The 20,493-nt window shown below is 30.8% G+C and overlaps 1 pseudogene; it reads left to right on the forward strand.

Annotated features, from left to right (window-relative positions):
* Window positions 1-18,303: 18,303 nt before the first annotated feature.
* LOC125369896 lies at window positions 18,304-19,047 on the forward strand (annotated as a pseudogene).
* Window positions 19,048-20,493: the final 1,446 nt, after the last annotated feature.

Raw genomic sequence — 20,493 nt, forward strand, 5'->3', positions numbered from 1 at the left:
TGAATTTTCACTTACTTGTTTCTTATGCCATACTTTAGCACTGCCCGGATCTACTCATTTGGTTGAAGTTTTGATTACATTAATAAACCACCTCTGCATAGCCTTAAACTACATTAATTTGTTTTTTCTACTCAGCATTGTCTTTACTAGTCAATATGTTTTGTATTAGTAACAACTTGCTATTTTGTTGTCAACAGTACATGGATTGACTCCCATTAATTTCAAAATCAATAGAGAGTTGTATGTTACTATATAAAAAAATTTGTAAACTGAGAGGACTGTGGGGGTGGTATATGCAGCTTGCTTCACTTGATTAAACATTAAACCAATATTCTAAAATGTAAGTAGCTGCTAACCTGGGATTAATACTTATGCAAACTGTTCTACTCTATCGTCATATATTTTTTTTATTAATATCCATTTGATTCAGTTTAATTAACATGACCGTTTCCAGGTCATTCATCCATCAAAAGACCCAAAGGTGAAGCAGTGTCATGATGCCAAATACCGAGTATTCTGCGAGCTTTATGAGCAACAACTATCTCAACATGCATTAATAATTAAAGCTTTAGAATAGGTCTTGCTGCTAATCAAGACTTGTGGAAACTTGTGCAGGATCATGGGAGTTTGATAAAATCTCAAAAAGAAATTTTTGTAAAGTTGATTGGCATTTTCACTAGGTATATAGCCCAAAGATTTTACAATAGTTCAGAGCTCTGAAAATAAATGATGCTTCCGATTTTTGATTTTCTTGTCAACTTGTTATTGATTCCACCGTAGGAATGGCTTCACACGTAAAGCCTCAAGCTCTTTAAGCATGATGAATGGAGCTTAGTTTTGGATCGTCTTACTATGAGTAATATATTATACATATATGTATGTATATGCATTTTCTGCTTTCCCCTTTACAATAAGCATGCATTTAAATGCGAATGACATTGATAAAACTTAGTGATTAATATGATATGCTCGCATGCATTATGTGAAAGAGTAGATTTTAACTGTATAACAGGATTGAGTTAGAACCTCCTAGACGATGGGGTAATCATCAGACGTAGGAGCATACTTGATAAGTAATATTAATCTACAAGTGTTTTGTTATTGTTATTTTGATTAGTGTTGCTTGCTGTTTATTGATATTGATGTGATTGCCTGTGTTTGATCTTTTTTTATTAGACTGATTTGATAGTGAAAGTGGGGACCCTCTCAGTTTACTGGAAGATCATATTTTTAGTGGATCTAGAGGGCTTGAAAGTCAGATATTCAGAGAATTATGATCCACGAGACTTCGAATGAAGATATAAATTTTCAAAAGTATTATAAGCATTTTAAAGAAGATTGAAACTATTTTCGAAATGGTTTTACCATTTTCGCAAAGTTTTTAAACTTGAGCGTTGTGTCCGATGGTCTTTCAATACACTTCACATGCATCAAGGCGCACGTGTTCACTCATTCATCATATATGTTTCATGTCAAATACGTCGAGTAGCATATCGACTAGCCCTACATAATGCTGCAAGTTTTGAACAAAGTGAAAATGAAAAGTATGTATAATATACTTAAGCACGATGGATGGAGCTTAGTTTTGGAGCGTCTTACTACCAGTTGTATATTATACATATATGTATACATATGCATTTTCTCCTCTCACCTTTGCAATAAGCATACGTTTAAATGCGAATGAGATTGATGAGACTTAGTGATTAAGATGATATGCCCACATGCATTATGTGAAAAAAGTAGATTTTAACTGCAAAATGGGATTGAGTTAGAACCTCCTAGACGATGGGGTAATCATTGGATATAGGCATATGCTTGGCAAGTAATATTAGCCTACAAGTGCTTTGTTATTGTTATTTTGATTAGTGTTGCTTGTTGTTTATTGATGTTGATGTGATTGTGTGTGTTCGTATATTTAATATGATGTTAATCAGTCTTAAAAAAAATACTGCCACTATCCAAATATACCGATTGGACAGTGAAAGTGGGGAGCCTTTCAGTCTACTAGAGGATCATATTCTTAGTGGATCTAGAAGGCTTGAAAGTCAGATGTTCAGATAATTATGATGCACGAGACTTCGAAATGAACCTATAAATTTTCAAAAGTATTATAAGCATTTTAAAAAAGATTGAAACTATTTTCAAAATATTTTTATCATTTTCGTAAAGTTTTAAACTTGAGCATTGTGTCCGATGGTCTTTCAATACACTTTACATGCATCGAGTCGCACGTGTTCACTCATGCATCATATATATTTCATGTCAAATACGTCGAGTAGCGTATCGGTCGGTCGGTCTCAGACATAATGCTGCAAGTTTTAAACAAAGCGAAAATGAAAAGTATACTAAAATATATTTTACTAAGAATTATTAAAGTATATTGAAGGGTTCGAACAAGACTCGATAGATCAAAGTTCTATGCATGGATGACGTTCGACACTTGAGACATCACAGTAAACTGTATAGTGATTGCGAGTGCATAATAATATGATTGCTTATTGGTGAATTGCTTATGATTGGTCAGGGAGGCTTTAAATAATAATTACTGTGTCACGATTGCGTGGATGCTTAAAGAGGTTTTAAATAACATGGTGTTAGGGATATTGATGGGTCTAGGGTGTACTCATAAGAGAAATTTATAATAATTTAAATTTAATCATTTAATAATTTCGTGGGGTTTTGATTATTTTGTTGATAGTTATTTTAAATGATTGTTTTACGATAAAATTATTAAATAACTCGAGTTTAATTGAAGTAGGTTATATTTTATTATTTTAAAATTTTAGATAAGTTAAGTCTTTAAATTTACTTTCTTTTATACTTAAGAACTGGATTGATATTTTTTTATAATAATAAAATTTATCTTTCCCTGGTCATCCTCTAGGTTCTGGTCTCACTCCTACAGTTGCGAAGGCAATAAATTTTGTATTGAAGAATTCATATAGATTTCAAGTGGCGCTTCGTTGAGGTCCACTGGCCAAACATATTTGATTAGACGCTAAAATTTTGGCACATAACCTTTATTTGGGTTGTGGAGGGTGGATTTATTTATTATCAGCCATAAACCTATGGTACATTTCTAAGTATTTGCCTGTATGTTTAGGAACTAGGTCTTGAAGCTAGAACTCCTGTGGGGACTTCACTAATTGATGCTCATGCTGTTGTATCTTTTGCACGTTTTGTTTCTATGAAGACAATGTGTGATTTTAACATTATTTCTTCTTTGTCTCTCTAATTAAGGTTTTGACACTGAAATTGAACATGTTTGAATTTCTGAAATGATATTAGTATGGTATCAATTATAAATGGCAACTGCTTGAATTTAATGTTTATCACAATACAAAAGAACAGAAACCATATATTTTCTTGCCAACGCATGAGACTCGTGCATTTTTATGCTAATAGGTTTGCTAGAATGAGATTTTACTGGAATTTAGATGTTGGATGGAAATTGTACATAATGTAACTAAATATGTTGATATAATAATTATATTAAGCAATAGTCAGGTCTCTTTGTTTTTTATAGTTGTTGCTTAAAACAATGAGTAATTTGATTCTTGATATCAATATTTTCATGATTCTACTTGTATTATATCTTGAACTTTCATCTGAAATGCTCTGCGATACAAACTTGGAGGGAGTAGCTTAATTTTCACGGGTTGTAAGGCTACTGCCCCTCTCTTTGTTTTTTGCCAATTGTTCTTTTCTTCTATATCATTGGTTGCTTCTCAGTTATCTATATGTCCTTTGGGAGATGTAGTTATATTATAGAAGCAAAAAAATTAGTAGTAAATTAATCTTCTTGTCAAAATTTATAGTGCAGATCATATTACACGTTTAATAGAATATACATACATCCAGTACAACAAATATTTAGCTTTTTATTGTGCTTTAATTCGCAGAAAGCTATGTCTGTCAGGTGACTAATAGAAGTTTCTACTGTTATCTTGGTCATTAATTGATAGAAAAATAACATGTTTTATGTTTATCATTTTTATCATATTGTTTATGTTAGGGTGTTCTGTAATAACTTTGACATTCTACAAGTAAGCATGAGTGATTCTTTACTCAGAGGATTGAACATTTGGGCTTTCATTCTCTTTATTCTACTTAGAAATTACTTTCCTTCTTGATGGATTACTAGAGGGTTCAAAAGTCCGATATTCAGAGAATCATGGTCCATTAGAGTTTGAAATGACCCTATATATAAAGATGTTTCTATATAGCTTCAAAAATATTATGAGCATTGAATAAAATGATTAAAATTGTTTTCAAATAGCATTCTCATTTTTCTAAGTTTTGAACTTGAGCCTTGTGTCCGATAGTCTTTCAGTAGTCTGCATATGTATTGAGTCGCACATGTTCATTCATGCATCATAAAATTCACATTTCAAATACATCGAGTAGCATATTGGTTGTCGGTCTCAGACACAATGATGTGAGTTTAAAACAAAGAGAAAATGAAAAATTATACTAAAATTTACAGCAATTTAAATTTTATCGTTTAGTAATTTCATAGTGTTAGGGTTATTTTGGTGAGAGTTGTTATTTTAAATTATTATTTACGAGAAAATTATTAAATAATTGGAATTTAATTGTAGTAGTTTACACTTTTACTTTTGAATTTTAAATAAATTATATGTATATTGTTAATTTATTTTGGATTTAAGGATTAAAGTGATTTTTCATTAAATAACAAAATTTTGAGGAGGAAGATATTATATGAGTTAATACTTTTTCTGTTAATAATAAATGGTTACAGCTTGATAGTGGGATAGTACTTGAGGTGGAAAAATATGTAGAGGACACTTATTCTTTAAGTATATCAAGAATTTATTTTATTAGATAATTATTTAGAATAAAGTTTAGTTTTCATTTAATAGGAGGATTAAAGTGAAAATATGACATTGATAGTGGATATTGTAGAGACGCATGTCCTTTTGTATGAGTAAGTTAGAACATACCAATTTAGTTTTAATTAATATCTCTTTATGTTTTTAAATTTAACATCTCAAGTAACCATTTATGTCCTAATTTTCTTTTCTCGCTATATATTCTCTACAATTTTTACTGTTCACCATCCTTTCCCTCTAATTATGGCTTTGTATGTCAATAGTAAAGGCTTTTTTTATTAAATCCAACTCCATAGCTCTCCTAGCTATTCTTTAAGCTTGTTTAAGATACTAACTTCTTGTTGGCATGAGTTGGGTTTACTAATTTTAGGCATGTGATATTATGATTTGATTGGAAATTGATGCTTGTACGATTTGGTCCATGCTTGAAGATTGAAGCTCGAAGTACATAAGGATTAGGTTGGCACAAGCGAAGTCGAAGGCTGTTTAGAGTTTAAATTGGAGAACTGATAATGAGTTTGAAGCTATCAAGTCCAAGAGTTACATTGTTTGAGAATGATTCTTGGGCTAATTATAACTTCTTAATTTGCTTATTTTGTTACTATCTCCATCATTATGTTAGTAACTATTCTTTAATTTTATTTAGTTGCATGAAATGAATAAGGGTTTGGGTTACTTTAAATGATGATTATTGACTGTGCTGTGTTTGATTTTATGTTTATGGCTTAATTTTTGTATTGTGGCATGAGATGTTAGATTGGTGCTATGCCAAATTATGTAAATTTTAGGTTGGTCCATCGAAGTGTGAATTTGATTGGAATTTCGGATTTCTGTCCTGTGTGTGACAGTCCACTTGTTTGAGCATTATCTAGAGTTCCACAACTCCAAAAGAGGCGAAATCTGAACCTATAGAAACTTTGATCCGTCCTCTAAAACTATTTATTTTGTGGAAGGCCTAATTCTGCTGTTTTGGAAGTAAAATTGAGTATTAGATTTTTATGGTCAATCTGACCTGACAGATTGACGTATCTACAATGTTTTATTTAGTTCTCTTTGTTCACCTTTCCAAATGGCAGAAGACCAATTAGAAATGAAACTAGACTTAATGTCTTTGTGATATGGAAAAGATGGTACCAATAATGCTTCCTAGAATTTTTTGAGACAATTTTGAGTAGAGCCTCAGAAATCTGTCATATATGACAGTTTGTTGATTATGTATGTGATATATTTGCTGATTAATTGCTTGAGAAAATCTATTTTTTTAATGCCATGTAATTAGTATGTGATATATTTGTTGATATATTGCTGGTGGGAGCTTTGGTTTTGTAATTAAAGGTTGATTTTAATATTTATTTGCTTAAGCCCTGAATTCTGTTTTAAGTTTTTTCTTGACAGTCAAGTTTGAAAATTAATATGCCGAATTCTACGACACATGAATGATTGATTTTTGGGTATGTTGTTTCATGTCTGTGTAGTTTATGGGTATAAAATGGCACTTTGATCCAACGGTTGGATCTTGACTTATGACCATTTTTCTAGGGACTACCCGGAGAGAATTTTCTAAACTAGAATTAGGGATCTTCCTTGTTTCTTTGGATTGCTGTCTAGTTTGAAAATTGCAATTACCCCTTTTAATTCAATGAATATCTAACAGGCTTCTATACAAGAATTTATGGGATTTAAGCCCTTAGTGTAAGTTGAAAGTGGTGCCTGATTCATTCTGATATAATCTTATTAGATCTTTTATTATTGCACTGGTTTTGATATCAATTTCATGATACTTTATTTAAAACTTGCCATCAACATAAGGAAAGGGTTTTTTAGAACTTCTTATGTTAAGACTGATTTCCAGGTTGTGTCACTTATAGATTCTTATGTTGAACGAGCATAGCAATAGAGTACACCCTCAACTCCATGATTTATCTGATTATAACACTTTCTTCTTTTATGATGCACATTGATAAAATTTATTTATTATACAATTTGAAACATAGTTCTGTATCTATAAAAAAAGAAGCAAAGCATAATGTTGTTGGCTTTTAACATATCATTTTAGTTCTGCATTTACCGATATTTTACTCTTATTTTTACCTGACATCAAACAGGATGAAGTGTAGCTTTCCTTGGTCATTCTCTGGGTTCTGGTTTGACTCTTGCAGCTGCGAAGGCAAGAAATTTTATATTGAAGAATTCACATTGATTTCAGATGGTGCTTCATTGAGGTCCATTGACCAAGTCGCATTTGATTAGGTGCTAAATTTTGGCACATAACCTTTATCTAGGCTTTGCAAAGTGGATCTATTATTATCAACCATAAACCTATGGGACATTTCTATATTGTTTATTTCAAGTATTTGCCTATATGTTTAGGAACTAGGTCCTGAAGCTGGAACTCCTGTTGGGACTTCACTGATTGATGCTTATGCTTGTAGTGTGGGGATCATGGAGAGTGTTCCTCTTCTTGATTATATAAATATATATGCGTCTGTCTAAAATTTCAATTTCTTTTAGAAGTTTATTCTTTTATTTTCTTCTCTTTTGCACGTCACGTCTCTCAAGCATACACCTAATTATGCACCTTTAATAACTATGTTTGATCATATATTACTTATCCTTGTCTTCCAGACATTTCATTGTTTGAACTATTGAACAATATTTTGAGGACTATAATGGATGACCTAAATGCTGCATTTGCTACTTTAACATAAGATGTAAATGTTCTTCCCGACTTTCATGGAACAGGTAAATGATTAGTGAATATAAGGCCTTTTCAGGTTATAGTGCCTAATTTTTTTTATTAATCATTGAGCTTTTAAATTCTTTATGCTACAGGTCTCTTGTTGCATATCCAAAGGTAAAGGGATGTGGCATGACCCTTTACATTAGTGATAGACAATTGGCTCTTTCATACCTTGCTGCCATGCAGGGTATTGCATACGATACACACCATATTGTGGAGCATTGCAATGCTCATGGTCACAAAGTAAGAAGCATTGCTTTTAATCTTCACGCATTTATTTTTTTGTAATGACATGTTTTATATTATGTTTAAATATATAACTGCATCTCATACTTTCAGTTGATTTGTATTATTATGAGATTTGTTTTATAATGTAGTTGTTTATATTTTTAGCTATGTGTTTCTTACTCAGTGGAATGATGGCTATACCTCCATATGTAATTTGTTTTAACACTTCCTGTTCTTTCTTGTATATCTTCTTCCCTTGCAGGTGACATGCTGCTTGCATGTAGTGGCCTTTCAAGAAACTGTGTTTGTTCAAGAATATGCAGATATTATTGGTACTTATCTTCATAATCTCTTTATATTATTGACATCTTAAAATGTTTTCCACTGATTTTAAAATTATAGTGCATTCTTTTGATCAATGGATAGCCTTCATAAAGTTTCATTGTTGCCACTGCAATTTTTTCTCATTATTCTTTTCCCAATTTGATATAATATATCGTGAAGTCTCAATGTTCTCTAGTTATTAATTATTGTGAATATACGTTGTTAGGAAAGTCTTTCAATCTTGAATTGGTGGCTTGAATAGTTGATGAAACCTCAAATTGAACCTTGTATAGTTATACCAATAAGGTTTTGATGTAGGAGGAATTTAGGAAACCTGTTCTATGTTGATTTCTTGAAAAAATAAAGGTTAAGATTGAATTTCATATCTGATTTAGCAGAAATTCTGATATGAAATAGAGGAATAGAAAAGAAAAGACAAGAAAACTTCTAAGAGTCAAAACATCAAAGGTTTCGGATCACACCTAAAGAAGATTTAAACACACAATTCTAGACCAACAATTTGCAGGAAATATTTGTTAATAAACTTGGAAAACTTTTAATAATAATTGTTATAAGCCTAGATATTTATAGGCTAAACTAATCCTACCACTACTAAATTAAGTTAAACTTTTAATTCGCACTTAAAATAAATAAAGACTTTTAAAAATGAATTTTAACTATTGTTCCAGCAAAACTGGAAATTACAGAAATTCCCCTTGCAAAGCTAGAAATTATGGAAATACCTTTTGGGTGTTGAAATTATAAAATTAGACCAAAACACTAAATCTCATGATTCTTTGAATTTTATTTTTCTTGATATCAGGTTCATAGTGAGTTTCAGAGTTAGGAGAACTGTGTAGGTTGGGATTGCTACAATTTTGTCTTTTAGAACATATATACAATTAAAGAAACATGCACTAAATTCAGTATTGTAAGACTATGATAGCTTGCTCTGACTATTTTTGAGAGTAATAGCTTTTCTATTATTTTTTCAGTGTTGTGTGCATGTTAACAAACTTAATACTTACTTGTTCATGACTGGTGTAGGTTGCCCTATTGTATTACCACGAGTATTAGGTGTTGTTATTCTTGGTGCTGTTGTCGTAAAATATGCCAGTCTCAGTGAGGCCATGATGGCCTTGAATGCAGCCGGTCAGGGATGCATGAGCTCTTGTTTCTAAATCTTCAGTTCAATTCATAACTTTTATGACATATAACTACATACAAAACAATAAATGACTAGGGGAGAGGTTTTAAGTGAGTGCAAAACATAATGCAACTTTTCTTATGCGTTCTGTTTTTGCTAGAATTCCAATTAGTCATTGTTTTCTCTTGGTTCGTTCCATTCCTTCCACCTTCCTCCACCTCTCTAAGAAATAAATGAGAAAAATAGACAAAACGACTTTGAAGGAAGTATTACTTCAATGACGTTGACCTCAATTATGCTACAAAATTTTATAGATCAGTTGTGAAAAAATAAATCTAAAGGCCCTTGCTTAAGATCGGGGCTTGAAGTTGATGGTAGAATTCAACAACCCATGACAGACTTTACCTCATTGCTCCTTCAAAGTTTTGGTGTTTTGTGTATTATAGAGAAGAAGTTGCAGAAATTGCCTAAATGAGTTTTCACTTGCATTTTGTTTCTTATGCCATATTTTAGCACTGTCTAGGTCTAGTCATTTGGTTGAAGTTTGATTACATTAATAAACCACCTCTGCATAGCCTTAAACTACATTAATTTATTTTTCTACGCAGCACTGCCTTTACTAGTCAATATGTTTTGAATAGTTATCTATTATGTTTGATTAGTAACAACTTGCTATTTTATTGTCAACGGTACATAGATTGGCTCCCGTTAATTTCAAAATCAATAGGAGTTGTATGTTAATGCAAATTGAGAGGACTGTAGCTGCTAACCTGGATATTCTAAAATGTAAGTAGCTGCTAACCTGGGATTAAGACTTGTGCAAACTGTTCTATTATGTCGTCATATATATTTTTTTTATTAATATCCACTTGATTCAATGTAATTAACCTGACTCTTTTCCAGGTTATTCATCCATCAAAAGACCCTAAGTTGAAGCAGTATCATGATGCCAAATACCGAGTATTCCGGGAGCTTTATAAGCAGCAACTATCTCAATGTGCATTAATTGCTAAAGCTTGGAATAGGTCCTGCTGCTACTCAGGACTTGTGTAAACTTGTGCAGGATCATAAGAGTTGATAAAATCTCAGAAAGAAATCTTTGTAAAGTTGATTGGCATTTTCATCAAGTACATAACCCAGAGATTTTACAACAGTTCAGAGCTCTGAAAATAAATGATGCTTCCGATTTTTGTTTTTCTTATCAACTTGTTATTGATTCCGCCATTGGAATGGCTTCACACTTAAAGCCTCAAGGTCTTTGACTAGAAAGTTTCGAACAATCTCATGTCGTTCTGGACTAATGGTTCTACGTGAATTAAATGGAGGCAGAGAGAGGTTATCTGATATCTGCAATTTGCATAATATTTAAATAAACTACATAAAGAGAAAAAGAAACTATCAATGTAAACAAAAAATTGTGTTTGATAAAGTTATCTATAGTTGGTGTTGTTTATATGTTTAATGATGTAGACATCAATTTAATTATTTTTTCTCCTTTTTATTAAAGTGTCGTATTTATTATTCTTCCAGAAGAATTTAATTAAAAGAAATAACAAATATTTTATTTTAATATTAAATTAGTATTTTTAAGGGATATAAGAAATAATTTAAATTGTTATTTCTTTGTAAAAAAATTCAAATTAAGTTATTTTAAATTAAAATTAAAAGAATAGTAAATAAGATTAACTAAATAATAAAAAGGTTAATTTAGTCTATTCATTTTAAAACTATGAGTTGGTGAAAAGCTTCAAATTTGAGTTGTGAATTGAATACTAGTTTTTTATGACTGATAGCTTGCTCTGACTACTTTTGAGAATAATAGTTTTCAGTTATTTTTTTCAATGTTGTGCATGTTAACAAACTTAATGCTTACTTGTTCATGACTGGTGCAGGTTGCCCTATTATACTACCACGAGAAAGCAAGCCTGTTCTATTGGGTACTGCTATTCTTGGTGCTGTTGCTGCAAAAGATATGCCAATCTCTATGAGGTGACGAGGGCCTTGAATGCAGCCAGTCAAGTATGCATGACATCTTGTTTCTGAATTTGCAATTGAATAACTTTTATGACATATCACTAGGTACAGAACAATAAATGATTAGGACAATGTTTTTTCAGTAAGTGCACAATATAATGAAACTTTCTTGTTCGTTCTATTTCTGCTGGAACTCCTATTAGTCATTGTTTTCTCCTAGTCCATCCCACTCCCTCCACCTCTCTCTAAGGAAATAAATGAAAAAACAGACAAAAAGGACTTTGAGCAAAGTATTACTCCAATGATATTAACCTGCAAATCAATTATGCTACAAATTTTTATAAATCAGTTGTGAATTTTTTAAATAAATCCAAAGGCCCTTGCGTAAGATTGGTGCTTAAAGTTGATAGTAAAATTTGGCAACACATGTGAGTAAGTTCTATGACCTTAGAGCCAAGCTGGCTAGGGATTGACTGATCGACTTCTTGAATGAAGTTCTAAGTGCCTAATACCTAGCTTGTCTACTAGATTTTGTTTTTAACCTTTAAATATACTATTATGATTTTTAAGACCGGCTGCAAATATCCAAATTCAGTAAACCTGCAATAAGCAGGGAAGTACCTTAAGGCATATTTTACTTCATTGTTCCTTCAATGTTTTGGTGTTTTGTGTATTGTAGAGAAAAAGTTGCAGAAAATGCCTAGATGAACCTGCACTTTGCATTCTATTTCTTTTGCAATGCTTTAGCACTGCCCAGATCTAGCCATTTGATTGATGTTTTGGTTACATTTACATGTCCTCTTGCCTGAGTAAGTTAGAATGTACCAATTTAGTTTTAATTTATATCCCTTTTATTTTTAAATTTAATATCTTAAGTAACCATTTTTATGGTAATTGTTTTTTTTTCTCTCTACATATTCTCTACAATTTTTACTATTCACCATCCTCTACCTCTAGTTATCTCTATGTATGTCTATGGTAAAGTCCTCTTTGATCAAATCCAACTCCATTTCTAAGATTAGTACCTTTACATCATCTCTAAATAATTCCATGATTAGGTTAGTAGCTAATCTTTAATTTTATTAAGTTTCATGATGAAGTGAGTAAGAGCTTTGGGTTACTTCAAATGATGATTATTGACTATGTTGGAATATTTTTTTTCTTTCAATTGCTTTATTTTTTTTATGATTGAATTTAATTGCTTGTGACATTGTGATGAGAATTGTAGTGTGTATCACATGTGGGGATGGGTAATAGGATTAGAACTTAAGAATTTGTAAACTCTCATTTGTCTATTTCTGATTATATAACCCACAGTTATCAAGTGCGCCGCATGAAGCTTAGTTATGGAGCGTCGTACTGTGAGTAGTATATTGTTTATATATGTATATGCATTATCCACTCTCCCCTTTGCATTAAGCATGCCTTTAAATGCGAAAGAGATTGATGACACTTAGTGATTAATATGATATGCATGCATGCATTATGTGAAAAATAGATTTTAATTGTATAACGAGATTGAGTTAGAACCTCTTAGATGATGGGGCAATCATTGGACTATGGGTGCAGGCTTGACATGTAATACTAGTCTAGAAGTACTTTGTTATTCTTATTATGACTATTATTGTTGCTTGTTGTTTATTGAAATTGATGTGGTTGGTTGTGTTTGTATCATTATGAGGTTAATTAGTCGTCAGAAAAAAATACTACCGCTATCCAAATAGATTGATTGGATAGCAAAAGTGGGGAGACCCTCTCGGTTTTGAAGAGGATCATATTTGTAACGGATTACTAGAGAGTTCAAAAGTCAGATGTCTAAAACATTATGATCCACGAGACTTCAAAATGAACCTATATATAAGGTATGAATCTATATATCTTGAAAAGTAAATTATAAGCATTTTAAAAAGGATTGAAAATATTCTTAAGATGGGTTTATCATTTTCTCTAAGTTTTGAACTTGAACATTATGTCCGATGGTATTTCAGTAGTCTTTACATGTATCAAGTCGCATGTGTTCACTCGTGCATCATATAATTTTCATGTTAGTGGAATGTTGGTCAGTTAGTGTCGGACATAATGATGCAAGTTTTAAACAAAAAGCGATAATGAAAAGTATACTAAAATATATTTTACTAAGAATTATTAAAGTACTTTGAATGGTTCGAATAAGACTCACAATAGATCAAAGTTCTTTGTATGGATGACATTCGAACAATAGTTAGTTGACGCCTAAGGGTTCATAATAAACTGTATAGTGATCGCGAGTGCATAATGATATGACTGCTTATTGGTGAAATATATGTGATTGCTCAAAGATGTTTTAAATAATAATTATTGTGTGTCATAGCGGAGTGGATGCTCAAAGAGGTTTCAAATAATATGGTATTAGGGGTACTAATGGGTCTAGGGGTAGTCATAGGAGAAATTTACAACAATTTATATTTTATCACTTTTTTAATTTTGTGGTGTTTGGATTATTTTTTTGAGAGTTATTTTAAATGATTTTTTTACGAGAAAATTATTAAATAACTAAAGTTTAATTATAGTAGGTTATACTTTTATATTTTAGAATTTTAGATAAGTTAAGTCTATATATTTAATTTCTTTTGGACTTAAGGAGTAAATTGATTTTTGTTAGATAATAAAATTTTGAGGGTGAAGATATTACATGAATTAAATTTTTGTTTTAATAGTAAATGGGAGCTAGTGGATTTATGTTTCCTAATTATGATGGATGGACTAAATGAACTATTATAGCTTGATAGTGGGATGTTACTTGGCAACATATGTAGAGGACACATTTCCTTTTAGTCTATTAAGGATTTATTTTATTATACGGTTATTAGGATAGTTTTAATTTAATTGGAGGATTAAAAGGAAATATGGCATGGATACACATGTCTCCTTGCATGAGCAAGTTAGAAGATAACAGTATGGTTTTACCTATTGTTTTTAAATTTAATGTCCCAAGTAACTATTTATATCCTAATTTTTTTCTCTACATATTCTCCACAATATTTACTATTCACCATCATCTTCCTTCCTCTACTTATCTCTTTACATGTCTAAGGGAAAGGCTTATTTGATCAAATCCAACTCTATTGCTCTCCTAGCCACTTTTAAGATTGCTTAACATACTAATATTTTGTTGATTGGCTATTATGACTGAATTGGAAATTGAAACTTGTTAGACATGGTCCGCGCTTGAGGATTGAAGCTCGAAGAACATAAGGTTTGGGTCAGCACAGGTGATGTTGAAGGCTCTTTGTTTAGAGTTTTAATTGAAGAACTGATGATGAATTTGAAGCTATTAACTTGAAGAGTTAAGTGGTTTTAGGGTGATTTTTAGGCTAATTATAACTTATTAATTTTCTTATTTTGTTCACTATCTTCATTTCCATTTCTAAGATTAGTACCTCTACCTCATGTCTAAATAATTTCATGATTGGGTTAGTAGCTAATCTTTAATTTTATTAAGTTGCATGACAAAGTAAGAGCTTTGGATTATTTCAAATGATGATTATTGACTATGTTGGTTTTCTTTAATTTGGTTTCTGTTTGATGATTGAATTGAATTGTTTGCGATGTAGTTTGATGAGAATTATTATGTTTACTGTGTGTAGTGATGGGTAATAGGATTAGAACTATAGAATTTGTAAACCCTAATTTGTATATTTATATTTAGATAACCCGGAGTCATCAAGCGCTACCGCAAGGAGCTTATTATTGGAGCATCGACCGTATGCGATATTATACATATATATATAGATCTATATGCATTATCGCCTCTCCTATTTGCATTAAGCATGTCTTTAAATGCGAATGAGATTGATGACACTTAGTGATTAATATGATATGCATGCATGCATTATATGAAAAATAGATTTTAATTGCTTATTAGGATTGAGTTAGAACCTCCTAGAAGATGGGGCAATCATCAGACCATGGGTGCATTCTGGACAAGTAATATTAGTCTAGAAGTGCTTAGTTATTTTTTTATAACTGTTGTTGCTTGTTGTTTATTGATGTTGATGTGATTGTTTGTGCTCGTGTCATTTTGAGGTTAATTAATCGTCAAAAAAAAAACTACCACTATCCAAATAAACTGATTAGATAGCGAAAGTGGAGACCCTCTTGGTTTCGAAGAGGATCATTTTCTTAACGAACTACTAGAGGATTCGAAAGTCAGATATTCAGAGAACTATAATACACGAGACTTCAAGATGAACCTATAGATAAAGTATGTATCTATGGAGCTTCAAAAGTATTATAAGCATTTTAAAGAGATTGAAAATATTTTTAAAATAGTTTTATCATTTTCTCTAAGTTTTGAACTTGAGCGTTGTGTCCGATGGTATTTCAATAGTGTTCGTATGTATCAAGTCGCACGTGTTCACTCATGCATCATATAATTTTCATGTCAAATATATCGAGTAGAATGTTGGTCGATCAGTGTCGGACATGGTATTGCATATGGTACACGCCATATTGTGGAGCACTATAATGCTCATGGTCACAAAGAAGCATCGTTTTCAATCATCATGCATTTATTTTCTATAATTACATGTTGTATATTATGTTTAAATATATAATTGCATCTCATACTTTCAATTGATTTGTGTTATCATGAGATTTATTTTATAATGTAGTTGTTTATATTTTTCAACAGGTTTCTTAGTCAGTGGAATGATGGCTATACCTCTAGATTAGTTTGTTTAACACTTCTTATTCTTTCTTGTATATCTTCTTCCCTTGCAGATTGATATGCTGCTTGCATGTAGTAGCCTTGTGTTTGTTCAAGAACATGCAAATATTTTTGGTACCTATCTTCACTCTTTGTACTATTCACATCTTAAAGTTTTTCCTATTAGTTTTGAAATTATAGTGCATTCTTTTAATCAGTGGATAGCCTTTGTCAATATTCATTTCTGCCATTGTGATGTTCATGTGTAGAGGCGACTTAAGAAAAGATGGTTGTTTCGTGTACTTCAATCCAACAGTTGAATGAAGAAAAAGATGAGAATTGGTTAATAGTGGGTGTTCTTGCACCTGCTGTACCTACATGGTTGCTTATATATTTCAATCATTACTCCAAAAATTGTTGATATATCTACATTTGCTTATATTTACTCCTATTGCAATTTTTTCTCATTATTCTTTTCCCAATTTGATATAATGTACGGGTGAATGGTACGAACCTAACCTATATCAAAGGATTAAACCCGTATATAAGTTTGATTTCATTACCCAAGATCTATCTAGAATCATATCAATGGAAACCTTAGACCCTTCAAGCATATTAAACTATCAAATCTAAGGTACTATTTTTAAATTTTTACTAATTTAATATTTCAAGTAATCATTTTATTTTTAAACCCGTATCTAGTCACAATTTTATTTTTAAATTTAATATTTCAAGTAATCATTTATATCCTAATTTTTCTTTCTTTCTACATTATTTCTTACAATTTTTACTAATCACCATTATCTTCCTCTAATTATCTCTTTGCATGTTTATGGAAAAGATTTCTTTGTCCAAATCCAACTCACTTGGTCTCCTAGCCACTTTTAAATTAGCTTAAGATACTAACTTCGCTCATTAGCTATTATGACTAGATTGTAAGTTGAAGCTTGTAAGAAATGGTATGTGCTTGAAGATTGGAGCTTGAAGAATATAAGGTTTGCATCGGCACAAGTGATGAGGCTCTTTGTTTAGTGTTTTAATTGAAGAACTGATCATGAGTTAGAAGCTATCAACTTGAAGAGTTAAGTTGCTCTTCTAGCCACTTTTTAAACTAGCTTAAGATACTAACTTTTTGTTGATTAGCTATTATGACTGGATTAGAAGTTGAAGTTTATTAAAATGGTCTGTGCTTGAAGATTGGAGCTCAAAGAACATAAGATTTGTGTTGGCACAAGTAATGAGGCTCTTTGCTTAGAGTTTTAATTGAAGAACTAGTGATTAGTTAGAAGCTGATGCTTGAAAAGTTAAGTTATTTTAAGGTTATTCTTGAGCTAAATATAAGTTTTTTAATTTTCTTATTTTGTTCACTATCTCAATTTCTATTTTTAAGATTAGTACCTCTACCTCATCTTAAAATAATTCCATGATAGGGTTAGTAGCTAATCTTTAATTTTATTAAGTTGCATGATGGAGTTACTTCAAAAATCATGTTGGGTTATTTTAATTTTTTTGTTTGATATTTTAATTGAATTGTTTGTAATATAGTCTCATGATAATTAATTAGAAATATAAAATTTATAAACTCTAATTTCTATATTTGTGATTAGATAACCCGGTGTCATTAAGCGCGACGGATGGAGCTTAGTTTTGGAGCGTCTTAGTGTGAGTAGTATATTATACATATATGTATGTATATGCATTTTCTTCTCTCCCCTTTACAATAAGCATGCGTTTAAATGCAAATGAGATTGATGAGACTTAGTGATTAATAAGATATGCGTGCATGCATTATGTGAAAAGTAGATTTTAACTACATAACGGGATTGAGTTAGAACCTCCTAGACGATGGGGTAATCATCGAACATAAGCGCATGCTTGACAAGTAATATTAGTCTATAAGTGCTTTGTGATTGTTATTTTGATTAGTGTTGCTTGATGTTTATTGATGTTGATGTGATTGTCTGTGTTTCTCTTTAGTGCAAAAAAAATTCCTAGTCTACCACTCCTTCGATTTCCTATAAATAGTCACCAAATTGAAAAAAATTGTACCATATCTTAAAAATACATATACTACTACTGCCTTGCCTAAACACTATCAAGCTTGAAGAATATACTCACATGGCTACCTATCCTTGTCCGCCAAATTCTTTAACACTCTTGTTAATAACATCCCTTATATGGTGGGTTCTTTGATGGTTGTCACGGAAACATTTACCAAGATGTTGACATCACATGGGGAGATGGGCGTGGTAAAATACTCAACAATGGCAATGTTGTCACACTTTCCCTAGAGAAAGCCCTCCGGCTCAAAGCCCAAATTCAAGAATGAGTATCTTTTGGCAAGTTCGATATGCAACTCAAGCTTGTACACTGGCAACTCACTGCACCTGCTACCATATTCTATGCAAGTACCATTAACACTCTCCCGCACTGGAACAATATATTCTTTAGTTATTTATTGGTTCTTGCAATAAACATAATACTAAAACATGGAAAAGGAAACAGGGAGCGAATTCTACCTATGGGTTAATCCAACAACTGATTTTCACACCTATTCAGTCCTCTAGAATCTAGGGCATATTGTGTAAGTTTGTGTATATAAGTTCCTCACAGTGCATGTCATGTTGCCAAGAGTTTACTATAAAATTACGGTGCCAAATTCTTTTTGATTATCTTTTTTTTTTACAGATTCTATGTTGACGGTTGACCAATTAAAGAATTCAAGAACTTGGAATCAATTGGAGCTCCTTACCCAAAAGGCCAAGCGATGAGGATTTATGCAAGCATATGGAATGCAGATGATTGGGCTACAAGAGGAGGACTAGTGAAGACAGACTGGACACAAACACCATTTACTGCTGCTTTCAAAAACTTCCAAGCTAATGCCTGTATTTAGTCTAATGGAAAATCTTCCTGCACTAATTCTAATGGTACTAATAATCATGATAAGTGGTACTCTCGGGAGCTAGATCTTACAAATTAAAAGCAGTTTAAATCGGTATAGATGAACTATATGGTCTCTAATTATTGCATAGATACCAAGAGATTTCCTCAAGGACTTCCTTTAGAATGCACTGTCACCAGCAAGAATTAGGAGTTCTAGGTGATGAGTATGCAAATTGACCCATATGAAAGTTTTCTTTTTTCTTTTGGTCTTTATATGACATGATCATATCAATAACGGAAGACAATTAATTTTTTTGCTGAAATTTTGTATATAAATAAATTTCAACGAATTGATTTTTCTTCTTAATTCTAGAAAATAATTATGGTTTATTATCATGCATGTATATAATATCATTGTCCTATCTGAATTGTTCATGTAATTATGGCTGTATTTCGTTTTATTTTTAGAAAAAAAACTTGGAACATAAAAATTAATGTTATGAAAGAAAGAGCCAACAAAAAATAATTTTGATAATAATATTATCTATTTTTAAAATCTAATATTTTCTTAAAGATAAAAAAAAAGAATTAATATAATAAATATATATCTCAATTTTTAAATAAAATCTTAAATTTAAATTTTATAATAAAAAATATCTAACTTAAATTATTTTATGAAAGCAATTTAAAAATTTTCCACATTTTCTTGTTGCATAACTACAATTGAAGGGGTTTTCAGAAAAAGAAAACTTCAATTGAAGGGACAAAATTGATTTTCCATTTAGCTGAGGAAGGGATAAAATCATAAAACAAGGGATCATTAAACTATGGAAATATGTGTTAGATGTTATTTTTCTAAGGCTTATACTTGCTTCAATTGTACATTTGGGTTGGAACTTTTCTTTAATTTTATTGAGATTACATTATTTATTTTTCCAAAAAAATTATTTATTTTTATATTTCGCATTTCGAATTTTTTGGTTAATCTAATTTTCTTTTTATTCTTTTTTAATCTATTTTTTTATTCTTTTTGAATTTTTTTACTTATACTTTTTAGATCTTTGTCTACTTTTGTATATGTTTCACATTTTTTCACTTTTATATGCTTTTTGAAATTTTTTACTTTTGTACTTTTTTACATTTTTCTTATTTTTGTACATCTTTTGATTTTTATTTTTAATTTTATACGCATTACTACTTTATATTATATATTGTTAAGTATATAATATATTTGAAATATACTCATAATAATATCTATAAATTACTCATTAAAACCTTTTGTATAATCGAAAAAAATTTAATATATATTATATACTTTTAAATGTCCGTTACAATAAAATTTATATATCTTATATTTTTTTAATGTCCATTGTGATAAAAAAAGATGTATATATGTGTGTGTGTGTGAAAAAGGAGACATGTAAATTTATAAAAATGGCCTTATGATTAGTGAGATATATCAATTTGGTCTTTTACTAATTAAATATAATTTAATAAAATAGATAATAAATAATAGTGGTATATAGATATAATTTTTTTACATATTAGATCTAATTTAATAGGAAACATAATACATAGTAGTGGTATAGAAATGCAATTTGTATAGAGATAGGACTCTAAAATATTATAAATAAAAAGATTACAATAAATGAAT

The sequence above is a fragment of the Ricinus communis genome, chromosome 1, assembly GCF_019578655.1.
Source record: "Ricinus communis isolate WT05 ecotype wild-type chromosome 1, ASM1957865v1, whole genome shotgun sequence".
NCBI classification, from domain to species: Eukaryota; Viridiplantae; Streptophyta; class Magnoliopsida; order Malpighiales; family Euphorbiaceae; genus Ricinus; species Ricinus communis.